Here is a 16,176-nt window from a genome sequence, read left to right on the forward strand (position 1 = left end):
ATGCTCACCAAAGGGTGACCTCAGTAGAGGAGGATTTTAGTAAGTGGATAACAGTTGGCCTCTTCAAGCCACTGCTGTCATGGCCCAATGACTTTATTTTAAAAGTGGCCATGATGGCAGAGATGGAGGTTATGATGGAATCAACAATATGGACTTTGATTCACCAAGGCTGACTTGGCCATAGCCACTGCCAGGTGCCCAGTTTGCCAGCAGCAGAGACCAATACTGAGTCTCTGATATGATACTGTTCCTCAAGGTGATGAGCCAGCTACCTGATGGCAGGTTGATTACATTGGACCACTTCTGTCATGGAAGAGGCAACAGTTTGTTTTTATTGGAATCAACACTTATTCTGAACATGGATTTGCCTTTTCCCGCATCCAATGTTTCTGCCCAAACTACCATCCATGGAGTTAAAGAATGCCTTATCTGCTATCATGGTATTCCACAGTGTTGCTTCTGGTGAAGGAACTCCCTTTACAACAAGTGAAGTGTGGCAATGGGCCCATGCTCATGGAATTCACTTGTCTTGCAATGTTCCCCACCATCCTGAAGTAGCTGGTTTGATGGGATAGTGGAATGGCTGTTCAGACTCACAGCTCCAGTAGTTATAGTACCCTGTAGGTGGCAGTACCTGGTAGAGCTGGGGGCAAACTTCTCCAGGCGGTTAATGTGCTCTGAATTAGTGTCCAATATATGGTGCTACTTTTCTCATAGCATTCACAGGTCTAGGAATCAAGTGGTGGCAGTGGGAGTGGCATTACTATAACCCACTAGTAAAATTTTTCTAGCTAGCCCTACAACCACTGGCCTACTGGTCTTAGTTCTAAAGGGAGAAATGCTTCTAACGGGAGACACAGTAATAGTTCCATTGAATTGGAAATGAAGACTGTCACTTGACCACTTTGGACTCCTCATGCCCTTGAATCCACAGATTTGTCCCTTTTTTTTTTTTTAAAGATTTTATTTATTTATTTATTTATTTATTTATTTATTTATTTACTTACTTACTTACTTACTTATTCATGAGAGACAGAGAGAGAGAGAGAGGCAGAGACACAGGCAGAGCGAGAAGCAGGCTCCATGCAGGGAGCCCGATGTGGGACTTGATCCGGGGTTTCGAGGATCACACCTGGGTGGAAGGTGGCACTAAACCACTGAGCCACTCGGGCTGCCAAGATTTTATTTATTTATTAATGAGAGACACAGAGAGATAGGCAGAAGGAGAAGCAGGCTCCCTGCAGGGAGCCGGATGAGGGACTGGATCCTGGGACCCCAGGATTACGCCCTGAGCCAAAGGCAGACACTCAACTGCTGACCCACCCAAGCATCCCAACAGATTTCTCTTTTAACTTAATGGAGTTTGTTTTTGTCACGTGGAAACATTTTTATTTAAATGTGGTTAGACTTTTTTTTTTAAATTGGAGTTCAGTTTGCCAACACATAGCATAATACCCAGTGCTCATCCCACCAAGTGCCCCCCTCAGTGCCCATCACCCAGTCACCCCAACCCTCCACCCACTTCCCCTTCCACTACCCCTTGTTCGTTTACCAGAGTTAGGTGTCTCTCATGTTTTGTCACCCTCACTGATATTTTCACTCATTTTCTCTCCTTTCCCTTTATTCCCTTTCACTAATTTTTATATTCCCCAAATGAATGAGACCATATAATGTTTGTCCTTTTCCGATTGACTTATTTTTTTATTTTATTTTTTTTTTAAATTTTATTTATGATAGGCACACAGTGAGAGAGAGAGAGGCAGAGACACAGGCAGAGGGAGAAGCAGGCTCCATGCACCAGGAGCCCGACGTGGGATTCGATCCCGGGTCTCCAGGATCGCGCCCTGGGCCAAAGGCAGGCGCTAAACCGCTGCGCCACCCAGGGATCCCCCCGATTGACTTATTTCCCTCAGCACAATACCCTCCAGGTCCCTCCACGTCGAAGCAAATAGTAGGTATTTGTCATTTCTAATGGCTGAGAAATATTCCATGGTATACATTATACTAGATGTGGTTGGACTTATTAATGCTTTTGTAAATTTGAGTACTCAGAAGTACTGCAAAAGTAAGTTTATTTCTCCCTCTACTTGTAATTTTTGTTTTTGAGTATGATATTTACACAATTGCTGATATTTATAACTTTTCATTGTGAATTATAACTGTAAGCAGTATTTTCTCATTTAAAGATATTTGGCTTCCTCCTCATCTCCTATTAAAATTGTTGCTCCTTTCTTTTATTTGCCCTTGACTAGCACACCTTTACTCATCCTATTTCAGTCTTCTGAATCACTTTGAGGTGAGCATCAATAATGCAACATAGAGTTTGGTTTAACTTTTTTTTTTTTTAAGATTTATTTATTTGACACAGAACACAAGCAGGGGGAGAGGAAGGCAGAGGAGAGGAAGAAGCAGGCTTCCTGCTGATGTGGGGGTGGATCCCAGGACTCTGAAATCATGACCTGACCTGAAGGCAGACTCTTAACTAATTGAGCCACCCAAGTGCTCCTGTTTTACTTTTTGAGGAATCTGAAAATGTTTTTATTTTAAAAGATGATCAAACCCATCGACATTTATTAAAATGACAGAAATATTTAGTCTTAATTTTAACATATTTTGTGTTATGTCTTTTCCTATACTGTTTGTTTGCTTTGGTATGTGTAATTATGCATATATACTCACAGATTTTCTGATATTTAAGAAGTTTTGTATTTTTGTTCTACTGATGATAGTGATAAATATGCCTCTTTAACTTTTAAAAACTGTCTATTTTTTTATCTTCTGATTTCAGTTAACATTATTTTTCTTACTATTACCACTACACTGTTAAATGTCATAAATATTACCTTTAACTCCAGCTGTTGTAGATGAAACAACCAGCAAAAACTTACCCTACTTCATTTCTTATATAATCTTTGCCTCCTTTTTTTCCGTAGCATCATTTCTATATTGCTAGAGTATATTACATTTATATCCTGTTTTTTTTAATCCTCCATACCTAAGTTTGTCCAGTCTTAGTTTTGTAGTTATATATACTTAATGCCCCTGCTTGTTACATTGTTGAAGTTTCCCTTGGCATCCATTGGCTGGTAGAAATTTGTTCACTAGTAGTTTTCTCAAGTATTTCTGTGGGAAAAATATTCCCAGCATTCTTTTTTTAATTTTTTTAAAGATTATTTATTTATTCATTCATGAGAGACACAGGGAGAGAGAGGCAGAGACACAGGTAGAGGGAGAAGCAGGCTCCATGCAGGGAGCCCGATGTGGGGATGTGGGACTCAATCCCGGGACTCCAGAATCATGCCCTGGGCCAAAGGCAGGCGCTAAACCACTGAGCCACCGAGGGATCCCTATTTCCAGCATTCTTGTATGCTTAAAGCTATTGTTCGTAGCCTTTATGTGAATAATGGTTTAGGTAAAAAAAATCAATGACTTATATTCTATTCTCTTCCGTACCTTGTAGATCAATGCTTCTACAACTTTAGCCTGCTTTAGGAACATCTAGAGGCTTGTTAAAACACAGATTATGGGTCCCTGTACCCCAAGTTTCTGATTCAATAGTCTAGGGTGGGAACCAAGAATTGTTTTTCTAATGAGTTTCCAGATGATGCTGATGCGGGTTTAAGGATCTTGTTTTGAGAGGCACTATAGTAGCTTGTCTTTTTTTTTTTTTTTTTAGATTTATTTATATGAGAGAGAGTGCATGTACACAAGTGTGTAGGGGAAGGGCAGAGAGAGACTCTAGCAGACGACCCCCTGAGTGGGGAGCCCAATGCAGGGCTTGGTCTTGTGGCTCTGAGATGGTGACTAGAGTTGAAACAAAGAGTTGAATGCTTAACTGACTGAGCCACCCAGGCTCTCTGTAGCTTGTCTTCTGATACTAAATTCCTCTATGGAGAAGTATAAGGTTATAGTCCCCCACTCTCACTATGTTACTTGATCTATTTTCCTGGCAGCCCAAATTAGCCTTCCATTATTTTTATTATTTATAAATTAATTAATTTGGAGGATCCTGCTTGATTCAGTTCAGTCCCCTCTACTTTGTTATTGATATAACAAATTACATCTTTATGTGTTCTGTACCGGATTTGTAATTATTCTCATGCATTTCTGTCTTACTCCTTTATTTTTATTTTTTTAAAATATTGTTTTGTTTTAGATTTTATTTATTCATGAGAGACAGAGGGAGAGCGAGAGGCAGAGACACAGGCAGAGGGAGAAGCAGGCTCCATGCAGGGAGCCCTACATGGGACTCCATGCCGGGGTCTCCAGGATCACGCCCTGGGCTGAAGGGGTCTCCAGGATCACACCCTGAGCTGAAGGCAGCGCTAAACCACTGAGCCACCCGACTGCCCTGTCTTACTCCTTTAGAAAAGTAAAAGTGGGGTTACAAACCTAAATTATAACAACACTGGTTTTTATATTTGTCCATATGTTAATCTTTAAAGAGATCTTTTGGGATCCCTGGGTGGCGCAGCAGTTTGGCGCCTGCCTTTGGCCCAGGGCGCGATCCTGGAGACCCGGGATCGAATCCCACGTCGGGCTCCCGGTGCATGGAGCCTGCTTCTCCCTCTGCCTGTGTCTCTGCCCCCCCCTCTCTCTCTCTCTCTCTCTCTCTCTCTCTGTGACTATCATAAATAAATACAAATTTTTTAAAAAAAGAGATCTTTTTATCTTTGTATGACTTCAAGTTACTGTCTAGCATCATTTCATTTCAACCTGAAGGACTCCCTGTAGCATTTCTTGTACGTTAGGTCTGCTGCTAATGGTCTCCTTCAGCTTTCGTTTATCTGGGAATATCTTATTTTCTCCCTCATTTATGCATAATGGATTTACTGGATAATAGAATTCTCAGTTGACAGTTTTTTCTTTTTTCTTTTTTTAAGATTTTTGTCTATTTATTCATGAGAGACACAAAGAGACAGGCAGAGACACAGGCAGAGGGAGAAGCAGGCTCCATGCAGGGAGCCTGATGTGGGACTCGATCCTGGGACTCCAGGATCATGCCCTAGGTCAAAGGCAGGCACTAAACTGCTGAGCCACCCAGGGATCCCTGACATAAGTGTTTCTTATAACACTTTAAATATATTATTCCACTTTCTTCTGGCCTCCAACGTTTCTGCTGAAAAGTGGCTGATAATATTTTTCTTTTTTTTTTAAGTATTTTCTTTTTTTAAAAGATTTTTTTTATTCATGACACACACATACACACAGAGAGAGAAAGAGAGAGGGAATGGCAGAGACACAGGCAGAGGGAGAAGCAGGCTCCATGCAGGGAGTCCGACGTGGGACTCGATCCCGGGTCTCCAGGGTCACGCCCTGGACTGAAGGTGGCGCTAAACCACTGGGCCACTGGGGCTGCCCCTTTCTCTCTTTTTTTAAATTGAAGTATAATTGACATACAATGTTCTATTTCTGGTGTACATCATGGTGATTCGATATTTTTGTACATTGTAAAATGATCCCCATGATTAATTACCATTTATCATACAAAGTTATTACAATATTAACTTTATTCCTTATGCTATACATGCTCATGACATTTATTTTATAACTAGAATTTTGTACCTTTTTTTTAAGTTCTTTTTTTAAATATTTTTTAATTTATTCATGAAAGACACAGAGAGAGAGGCAGAGACACAGGCAGAGGAGAAGCAGGCTCCATCCAGGGACTCTGGGATCACGCCCTGGCCAAAGGCAGACGCTCAACTGCTGAACCACCCAGGTGTCCTGAACTTTGTACCTCTTAATCTCCTATACCTATTCTCTATTGCTTCATTTATCTATGTGTCTGTTTTTGTGCTAGTACCATACTGTTTTGTTGGTTACAGCTTTGTAGTACAGCTTTAAGTCCAGAATTGTGATGACTCCAGCTTTGGTTTTCTTTTTCAACGTTACTTTGGCTATTTGGGGTCTTTTCTGGTTCCATACAAACTTTAGAATTGGTTGTTCCAACTCTGTGAAAAATGTTCGTGGTATTTTGTGTTTTTTAGATTTTATTTATTCAGTCATTCATAAGAGACACATACAGAGAGAGAGGCACAGACACAGGGAGAAACAGGCTCCCTGCAGAGAGCCTGACGTGGGACTTAATCCCAGGTATCCAGGATCACACCCTAGGCTGAAAGCAGCACTAAAGCTAAACCGCTGAGCCACCCAGGTTGCCCTGCTGGTGGTATTTTGATAGGGATTGCATTGAATGTATAGATTGCTTTGGGAAGTATACATTAGAAAAATAATTGTCCTCCCAATCAATGAGCATGGAATATTTTTCCATTTCTTTGGGTCTTCCTCAATTTAAGTGTTCTATAGTTTTTGTTTTTAAGTTTTTTTTTTTTTTTTTTCATGAGAGACAGAGAGAGGCAGAGAGATAGGCAGAGGTAGAAGCAGGCTCCTCACAGGGATCTCTGGACCAGGATCACGCCCAAAGGCAGACACTCCCCCGCTGAGCCACCCAGGTATACCTAAGTATAGTTTTCTATAGTTTTCAGAGTACAACTGTTTTATCTCTTTGGTTAGGGGTGTTCTTAGGTATCTTATAGTTTTTGAAGGAATTGTAAATGGGATAGATTCCTTGATTTCTCTTTCTGTTGCTTCATTGTTAGTGTATAGAAATGCAACAGACTTATGTGTGTTGATTTTATACCCTGTGATTTTGCTGAATTCCAATATCAGTTCCAGTACTTTTTTGGTTTTTTACAAAAGTCTTTTGGGTTCTCTCCATAGAATCGTGTCACCTGTGAAGATTGGAAATTTGACTTCTTCTTTGCTGATTTGGATGCTTTTTATTTCTTTTATTTATTTGATTGTTGATGCTAGGAACTTCCAGTACTATGTTGAACAACAGTGGTGAGAGTGGAAATCCCTGTTGTGCTCCTGACTTTAGGGGAGAAGCTCTGTTTTTTCCTGTTGAGGATGATATTCACTACGGGTTTTTTGTATATGGCTTTTATGTTATTGAGGTATGTTCCCTCTATTCTTACACAGCAGAGCATTTTAATCAAGAAAAGATGCTAGTATTTTGTCAAATGATTTTTCTGCATCTATTGAAAGGATCATATGGTGATCCATATTAAGTGGTGTATGACATTGATTTGTGGATGTTGAACTACCTGCAACCCATGAATAGATCCCACTTGGTCTGGTGAATAATTTTTTTTTTTAATGTACTGTTGGATCCTATTAGCTAGTATCTTGGTGAAGATTTTTACACCCATGTTCATCAGGGATATTGTTTGGTAATTCTTTTTGGTGGGATCTGTGGTTTTAGGATCAACCTCATAGAATGTTTGGAAGTTTTCCTTCCATTTCTGGTTTTTGTAATAGTTTCCAAACAGATATTCATTCTTCTTTAAATGTTTGGTTGAGGGATGCCTGGGTGGCCCAGTGGTTGAGTTCCTTTTAACAAGCAGACCAAAACACACCCAGGATCTAGTTTTGTTTGTCTTTGTTGTTTTTATTGATGTTTTTATTGTTTTTTTCTATCACCTTTTCCTTTATGGACAAAATGACTAGATGGAGAAATTTACCCCAAAAGAAAGAATAGGAGGTAGTACTCACAACCAGGGAGTTAATACAGCTTTAAGTAAGATGTCTTAACTAGAATTTATTTATTTTAATTAATTAATTAATTAATTAATTAATTAATTTATAAAGATTTTATTTACTTTTTCATGAGCTACCAGAGGGGCGGGGGGCAGAGACACAGGCAGAGGGAGAAGCAGGCTCCATGCAGGGAGCCCGACGTGGGACTTGATCCCGGGTCTTCCAGGATCAGACCCTGGGCTGAAGGTGGTACTAAACCGCTGAGCTACCTAGGCTGCCCTGAACTGAAATTTAAAAGAACAATTATAGGGAGGAGGGGCAAGGTGGTGGAAGAGTAGGGACCCCAAATCAACCTGTCCCCACCAAATTACCTAGATAACCTTCAAATTATCCTGAAAATCTACGAATTCGGCCTGAGATTTAAAGGGAGACCAGCTGGAATGCTACAGTGAGAAGAGTTCGCGCTTCTATCAAGGTAGGAAGACGGGGAAAAAGAAATAAAGAAACAAAAGGCCTCCAAGGGGGAGGGGCCCCACGAGGAGCCGGGCTGAGGCCGGGGCGAGTGTCCCCAGGACAGGAGAGCCCCGTCCCGGAGAAGCAGGAGCTGCACCAACCTTCCCGGGCCGAAAGGCGCTCGCAGGGAGTTGGAACAGGACCCAGGAGGGCGGTGGTGACCTCAGGCTCCCTGGGACACTAACAGAGAAACTGCGCCCCAGGGAGAGCGCGCCGAGCTCCCTAAGGGCTGCAGCGCAAGGCGGGACCGGGAGCAGCTTGGAGGAGCTCCGGCGGCGGCTCCGCGGAGAGGGGGCTGCGCGGCCCCGGGAGCAGCTCGGAGGGGCTCGGGCAGAGGAAGAGGCTCCATGCGGAGGGGGCTGTGCGGCCGGGAGCGTGAATCCAACAGCGCAGGCCCGAGAGCACTGGGCGCCGGGACACAGGCCAGGATCCGGCCTCCCCCCGGGCCAGGCAGAGGCCGGGAGGGCCCAGGACAGCAAGGACGCTCCTGCCCGGAGCTGAGCAGATCAGCGGCCCGCCCCGGAGCCTCCAGGCCCTGAAGATGGAGAGCTCCGGAGTTACTGCGGGGGCTGACTCCAGATTTCCAGAGCTGGGAAACACTGGGGTTGTTCCCAACACTGGGGTTGTTCCTCCAGGGGCCTCACGGAGTAAACAACCCCCACTGAGCCCTGCACCAGGCAGGGGGCAAAGCAGCTCCCCCAAGTGCTAACACCTGAAAATCACCACAACAGGCCCCTTCCCCAGAAGACCAGCTGGACGGACCAGTTCCAGGGGAAGTCAAGGGACTTAAAGTATACAGAATCAGAAGATGCTCCTCCATGGTATTTTCTTTTTTTTTTCTTTTTTTTTGCTTTTTGATTTGTTTCCTTACCCCACCATTTTTTTCCTTTCTTTCTTTTTCTTCTCTTTTTTTTCTTTTTATCTTCCTTTTTTCTTTTTTCTTTTTCTCTTTTCTTTCCTTCTTTCTCTCCTCTCTTTTTCTCCTTTTCCCAATACAACTTGCTTTTGGCCACTCTACACTGAGCAAAATGACTAGAAGGAAAACCTCACCTCAAAAGAAAGAATCAGAAACAGTCCTCTCTCCCACGGAGTTACAAAATATGGATTACAATTCAGTGTCAGAAAGCCAATTCAGAAGCACTATTATACAGCTACTGGTGGCTCTAGAAAAAAGCATAAAGGACTCAAGAGACTTCATGACTGCAGAATTTAGAACTAATCAGGCAGAAATTAAAAATCAATTCAATGAGATGTAATCCAAACTAGAAGTCTTTTTTTTTTTAATTGATTTATGAGAGAGAGAGAGAGAGAGAGGCAGAGACATAGGCAGAGTGAGAAGCAGGCTCCATGCACCGGGAGCCCGACGTGGGATTCGATCCCAGGTCTCCAGGATCACGCCCTGGGCCAAAGGCAGGCACCAAACCGCTGCACCACCCAGGGATCCCCAAACTAGAAGTCCTAATGACGAGGGTTAACGAAGTGGAAGAACGAGTGAGTGACCTAGAAGACAAGTTGATGGCAAAGAGGGAAACTGAGGAAAAAAGAGACAATTAAAAGACCATGAAGATAAAGGAAATAAACGACAGCCTGAGGAAGAAAAACCTACGTTTAATTGGGGTTCCTGAGGGCGCCGAAAGGGACAGAGGGCCAGAATATGTATTTGAACAAATCCTAGCTGAAAACTTTCCCAATCTGGGAAGGGAAACAGGCATTCAGATCCAGGAGATCGAGAGATACCCCCCCCAAAAAAAATCAATAAAAACCGTTCAACACCTCGACATTTAATAGTGAAGCTTGCAAATTCCAAAATAAAGAGAAGATCCTTAAAGCAGCAAGAGACAAGAAATCCCTGACTTTCATGGGGAGGAATATTAGGGTAACAGCAGACCTCTCCACAGAGACGTGGCAGGCCAGAAAGGGCTGGCAGGATATATTCAGGGTCCTAAATGAGAAGAACATGCAACCAAGAATACTTTATCCAGCAAGGCTCTCATTCAGAATGGAAGGAGAGATAAAGAGCTTCCAAGACAGGCAGGAACTGAAAGAATATGTGACCTCCAAACCAGGTCTGCAAGAAATTTTAAGGGGGACTCTTAAAATTCCCCTTTAAGAAGAAGTTCAGTGGAACAATCCACAAAAACAGGGACTAAATAGATATCATGATGACACTAAACTCATATCTTTCGATAGTAACTCTGAACGTGGGCGGGCTTAATGACCCCATCAAAAGGCGCAGGGTTTCAGACTGGATAAAAAAGCAGGACCCATCTATTTGCTGTCTACAATAGACTCATTTTAGACAGAAGGACACCTACAACCTGAAAATAAAAGGTTGGAGAACCATTTACCATTCAAATGGTTCTCAAAAGAAAGCAGGGGTAGCCATCCTTATATCAGATAAACTAAAATTTACCCCGAAGACTGTAGTGAGAGACGAAGAGGGACACTATATCATACTTAAAGGATCTATCCAGCAAGAGGACTTAACAATCCTCAATATATATGCCCCAAATGTGGGAGCTGCCAAATACTTAAACAAATTATTAACCAAAGTGAAGAAATATTTAGATAATAATACACTTATACTTGGTGACTTCAATCTAGCTCTTTCTACCCTCGATAGGTCTTCTAAGCACAACATCTCCAAAGAAACGAGAGCTTTAAATGATACACTGGACCAGATGGATTTCACAGATATCTACAGAACTTTGCATCCAAACTCAACTGAATACACATTCTTCTCAAGTGCACATGGAACTTTCTCCAGAATAGACCACATACTGGGTCACAAATCGGGTCTGAACCGATACCAAAAGATTGGGATCGTCCCCTGCATATTCTCAAACCATAATGCCTTGAAATTAGACCTAAATCACAAGAAGAAGTTTGGAAGGACATCAAACACGTGGAGGTTAAGGACCATCCTGCTAAAAGATGAATGGGTCAACCATGAAATTAAGGAAGAATTAAAAAGATTCATGGAAACTAATGAGAATGAAGATACAACTGTTCAAAATCTTTGGGATGCAGCAAAAGCAGTCCTGAGGGGGAAATACATCGCGATACAAATATCCATTAAAAAACTGGAAAGAACTCAAATACAAAAGCTAACCGTACACATAAAGGAGATAGAGAAAAAACAGCAAATAGACCCGACGCCCAGAGAAGAAGAGAGTTAATTAAAATTCGAGCAGAACTCAACGAAATTGAGACCAGAAGAACTGTGGAACAGATCAATAGAACCAGGAGTTGGTTCTTTGAAAGAATTAATAAGATAGATAAACCATTAGCCAACCTTAGTAAAAAGAAGAGAGAGAAGACTCAAATTAATAAAGTCATGAATGAGAAAGGAGAGATCACTACCAACACCAAGGAAATACAAACGATTTTAAAAACATATTATGAACATCTCCTATGCAATCTGGAAGAAATGGACGCATTCCTGGAAAGCCACAAACTACCAAAACTGGAACAGGAAGAAATAGAAAACCCAAAGAGCCCAACCAGGGAGGAAATTGAAGAAGTCATCAAAAACCTCCCAAGACACAAGAGTCCAGGGCCAGATGGCTTCCCAGGGGAATTCTATCAAACGTTTAAAGAAGAAATCATACCTATTCTACTAAAGCTGTTTGGAAAGATGGAAAGAGATGGAGTACTTCCAAATTCATTCTATGAGGCCAGCATCACCTTGTTTCCAAAACCAGACAAAGACCCCACCAAAAAGGAGAATTACAGACCAATATCCCTGATGAACATGGATGCAAAAATTCTCAACAAGATACTAGCCAATAGGATCCAACAACACATTAAGAAAATTATTCACCATGACCAAGTAGGATTTATCCCCGGGACACAAGGCTGGTTCAACACTCGTAAAACAATCAATGTGATTCATCATATCAGCAAGAGAAAAACCAAGAACCATATGATCCTCTCATTAGATGCAGAGAAAGCATTTGACAAAACACAGCATCCATTCCTGATCAAAACTCTTCAGAGTGTAGGGATAGAGGGAACTTTCCTCGACATCTTAAAAGCCATCTACGAAAAGCCCACAGCAAATATCATTCTCAATGGGGAAGCACTGGGAGCCTTTCCCCTAAGATCAGGAACAAGACAGGGATGTCCACTCTCACCACTGCTATTCAACATAGTACTGGAAGTCCTAGCCTCAGCAATCAGACAACAAAAAGACATTAAAGGCATTCAAATTGGCAAAGAAGAAGTCAAACTCTCCCTCTTCGCCGATGACATGATACTCTACATAGAAAACCCAAAAGCCTCCACCCCAAGATTGCTAGAACTCATACAGCAATTTGGTAGCATGGCAGGATACAAAATCAATGCCCAGAAATCAATGGCATTCCTATACACTAACAATGAGACTGAAGAAAGAGAAATTAAGGAGTCAATCCCATTTACAATTGCACCCAAAAGCATAAGATGCCTAGGAATAAACCTAACCAAAGAGGTAAAGGATCTATACCCTAAAAACTATAGAACACTTCTGAAAGAAATTGAGGAAGACACACAGAGATGGAAAAATATTCCATGCTCATGGATTGGCAGAATTAATATTGTGTAAATGTCAATGTTACCCAGGGCAATTTACACGTTTAATGCAATCCCTATCAAAATACCATGGACTTTCTTCAGAGAGTTAGAACAAATTATTTTAAGATTTGTGTGGAATCAGAAAAGACCCCGAATAGCCAGGCGAATTTTAAAAAAGAAAACCATAGCTGGGGGCATCACAATGCCAGATTTCAGGTTGTACTACAAAGCTGTGGTCATCAAGACAGTGTGGTACTGGCACAAAAACAGACACATAGATCAATGGAACAGAATAGAGAACCCAGAAGTGGACCCTGAACTTTATGGTCAATTAATATTCGATAAAGGAGGAAAGACTATCCACTGGAAGAAAGACAGTCTCTTCAATAAATGGTGCTGGGAAAATTGGACATCCACATGCAGAAGAATGAAACTAGACCACTCTCTTGCACCATACACAAAGATAAACTCAAAATGGATGAAAGATCTAAATGTGAGACAAGATTCCATCAAAATCCTAGAGGAGAACACAGGCAACACCCTTTTTGAACTTGGCCACAGTAACTTCTTGCAAGATACATCCACGAAAGGCAAAAGAAACAAAAGCAAAAATGAACTATTGGGACTTCATCAAGATAAGAAGCTTTTGCACAGCAAAGGATACAGTCAACAAAACTCAAAGACAACCTACAGAATGGGAGAAGATATTTGCAAATGACGTATCAGATAAAGGGCTAGTTTCCAAGATCTATAAAGAACTTATTTAACTCAACAGCAAAGAAACAAACAATCCAATCATGAAATGGGCAAAAGACATGAAGAGAAATCTCACAGAGGAAGACATAGACATGGCCAACATGCACATGAGAAAATGCTCTGCATCACTTGCCATCAGGGAAATACAAATCAAAACCACAATGAGATACCACCTCACACCAGTGAGAATGGGCAAAATTAACAAGGCAGGAAACAACAAATGTTGGAGAGGATGCGGAGAAAAGGGAACACTCTTACACTGTTGGTGGGAATGTGAACTGGTGCAGCCACTCTGGACAACTGTGTGGAGGTTCCTCAAAGAGTTAAAAATAGACCTGCCCTACGACCCAGCAATTGCACTGTTGGGGATTTACCCCAAAGATTCAGATGCAATGAAACGCCGGGACACCTGCACCCCGATGTTTCTAGCAGCCATGTCCACAATAGCCAAACTGTGGAAGGAGCCTCGGTGTCCATCGAAAGATGAATGGATAAAGAAGATGTGGTTTATGTATACAATGGAATATTACTCAGCCATTAGAAATGACAAATACCCACCATTTGCTTCAACGTGGATGGAACTGGAGGGTATTATGCTGAGTGAAGTAAGTCAATCGGAGAAGGACAAACAGTGTATGTTCTCATTCATTTGGGGAATATGAATAATAGTGAAAGGGAATACAAGGGAAGGGAGAAGAAATGTGTGGGAAATATCAGAAAGGGAGACAGAACATAAAGACTCCTAACTCTGGGAAACGAACTAGGGGTGGTGGAAGGGGAGGAGGCGGGGGGTGGGGGTGAATGGGTGACGGGCACTGAGGGGGACACTTGACGGGATGAGCACTGGGTGTTATTCTGTATGTCTGCTTCTCCTGCTGCCTCTGCCCCTCCTCCTGCTTGTGCCCTCTCTCTCTGTGGCTCCCGCTTGCCCTCTCCCTCTCTCTCAAAAGAAATGAATAAAATCTTTTTTAAAAAAGGAACAATCTATAGACACAGCATCTTCATGGGTAATGCAATGGCACTAAATTCAGATGCTTAGTGGACTGAGCCACTCAGGTGCCCCTCTCTGTTCGTTTCTGATCTTTGTTAAGTTTGGTCTTCTGCTTTAATATTTCTTGCAGAGCTGGTTTAGTGTTCCCAAGTTCCTTTGGTTTTTGTTTATCTTGGAAACTCCTTATCTCTCCTTCTATTCTGAATGGTATTCTTGCTGGATAAAGTATTTTTGGCTTCATATTTTTCCCATTTCGTACATTGAATATATCATGCCAGTCCTTTCTGTCCTGCCAGGTCTCTGTGGACAGGTATGCTGCCAGCCTTATGTGCCTACCCTTATAGGTTAAGGACCTCTTGTCTCAAGCTGTTTTCAGGATTTTTCCTTTATCTTTGTAATTTGCAAGTTTCAGTATATTATGGGGTGTGTGTGTAAGTGTTTTAAAGATTTTATTAATTCATGAGAGACACACAGAGAGGCAGAGACATAGGCAGAGGGAGAAGCCAGGCTCCCTGCAGAGAGACTGATTCAGGACTCAGTCCCAGGACTCTGGGACCATGACCTGAGCCAAAGGTAGACACTCAACCACTGAGCCACCCAGGTGTCCCTTTATCATGGCGCTGCCTTATCTTTGGTGATGTTGAGTGGAGTTCTCTGTGCTTCTTGTACTTGAGTGCCTATTTCCTTCCCTAGATTATGAAAGTTCTCAGCTATAATTTGTTCAAATAAACCTGACTTTTTTTCCTGCTCTACTTCATCTGGGATTCCTATAATAGGGACATTACTTTGGTTTATGGCATCACTAAGTTCCCTAAGTCTACCTTCATGACCTAATAGTTTTCTTTCCCTCTTCTTTTCAACTTCATTATTTTCCATAATTTTATCATCCATATCATGGTTCACTCTTCTGCTTCTTTCACCCTCATTTTTTGGTCTCCCCTGGGGACTGCAATTCATAGTTATAGAATTTTAAATTTTGACCTGACTAGATTTTAGTTCTTGATCTCTACAGTAAGGGATTCTCTAGTGTCTTGTATGCTTTTCTCAAGCCCAGCTAGTACCTTTATAATTGTTCTTTTAAATTTTAGTTCAGGGCAGCCCAGGTGGCTCAGCGGTTTAGTACCACCTTCAGCCCAGGGTCTGATCCTGGAAGACCCGGGATCGAGTCCCAGGGATCGAGTCCCACGTCAGGTTCCCTGCATGGAGCCTGCTTCTCCTTCTGCCTGTGTCTCTGCCCCTCTCTCTCTCTCTCTCTCTCTGGTTGCTCATGAAAAAGTAAATAAAATCTTTATAAATACATACATACATACATTCTATTTAAGACATCTTACTTATAGCTGTATTGATTAACTCCCTGGTTGTGAGTACTACCTCCTATTCTTTCTTTTGGGGTAAATTTCTCCATCTAGTCATTTTGTCCATAAAGGAGAAGGTGATAGAAAAAGAAAAAAACAACAACAAAGACAAAACTAGATCTTGGGTGTGTTTTGGTCTGCTTGTTAAAAGGTACTAGAGCTCCAATTAAAGAATTGAAAAATAAGGAAAAATCTGAAAAAAATTTTACTAAAGGACTAAAGAATAAAAATACAAAGTATGCTCGATACTTTTTTCCCCTAGAGCTTAAGCTTGCAGCCTTCTATCAAACTAGGTGGGAGAGGGATCCCTGGGTGGCGCAGCGGTTTGGAGCCTGCCTTTGGCCCAGGGCGCGATTCTGGAGACCCCGGATCGAGTCCCACGTCGGGCTCCCGGTGCGTGGAGCCTGCTTCTCCCTCTGCCTGTGTCTCTGCCTCTTTCTCTCTCTCTCTCTGTGTGACTATCAT

At 42.0% G+C, this 16,176-nt stretch overlaps 1 protein-coding gene across 9 annotated transcripts in view; it reads left to right on the forward strand.

Moving 5' to 3' along the window:
• The window catches only part of PSPH (phosphoserine phosphatase), a 53,094-nt gene that overhangs the window by 8,452 nt on the left and 28,466 nt on the right, over window positions 1-16,176 (forward strand). For 4 of the 9 annotated variants that reach the window (XM_055340126.1, XM_055340125.1, XM_055340132.1 and 1 more), the window contains one exon: window positions 1,738-1,951. The exons of the other annotated variants lie outside the window; for them this stretch is intronic. The gene's annotated coding sequence lies outside the window, so the exon portion shown is untranslated. Of the gene's footprint in view, window positions 1-1,737; window positions 1,952-16,176 lie in introns of those variants that run through there. 9 annotated transcript variants of the gene reach the window in all.

This window comes from Nyctereutes procyonoides, unplaced genomic scaffold (assembly GCF_905146905.1).
Source record: "Nyctereutes procyonoides isolate TBG_1078 unplaced genomic scaffold, NYPRO_anot_genome, whole genome shotgun sequence".
Taxonomy (NCBI): domain Eukaryota; kingdom Metazoa; phylum Chordata; class Mammalia; order Carnivora; family Canidae; genus Nyctereutes; species Nyctereutes procyonoides.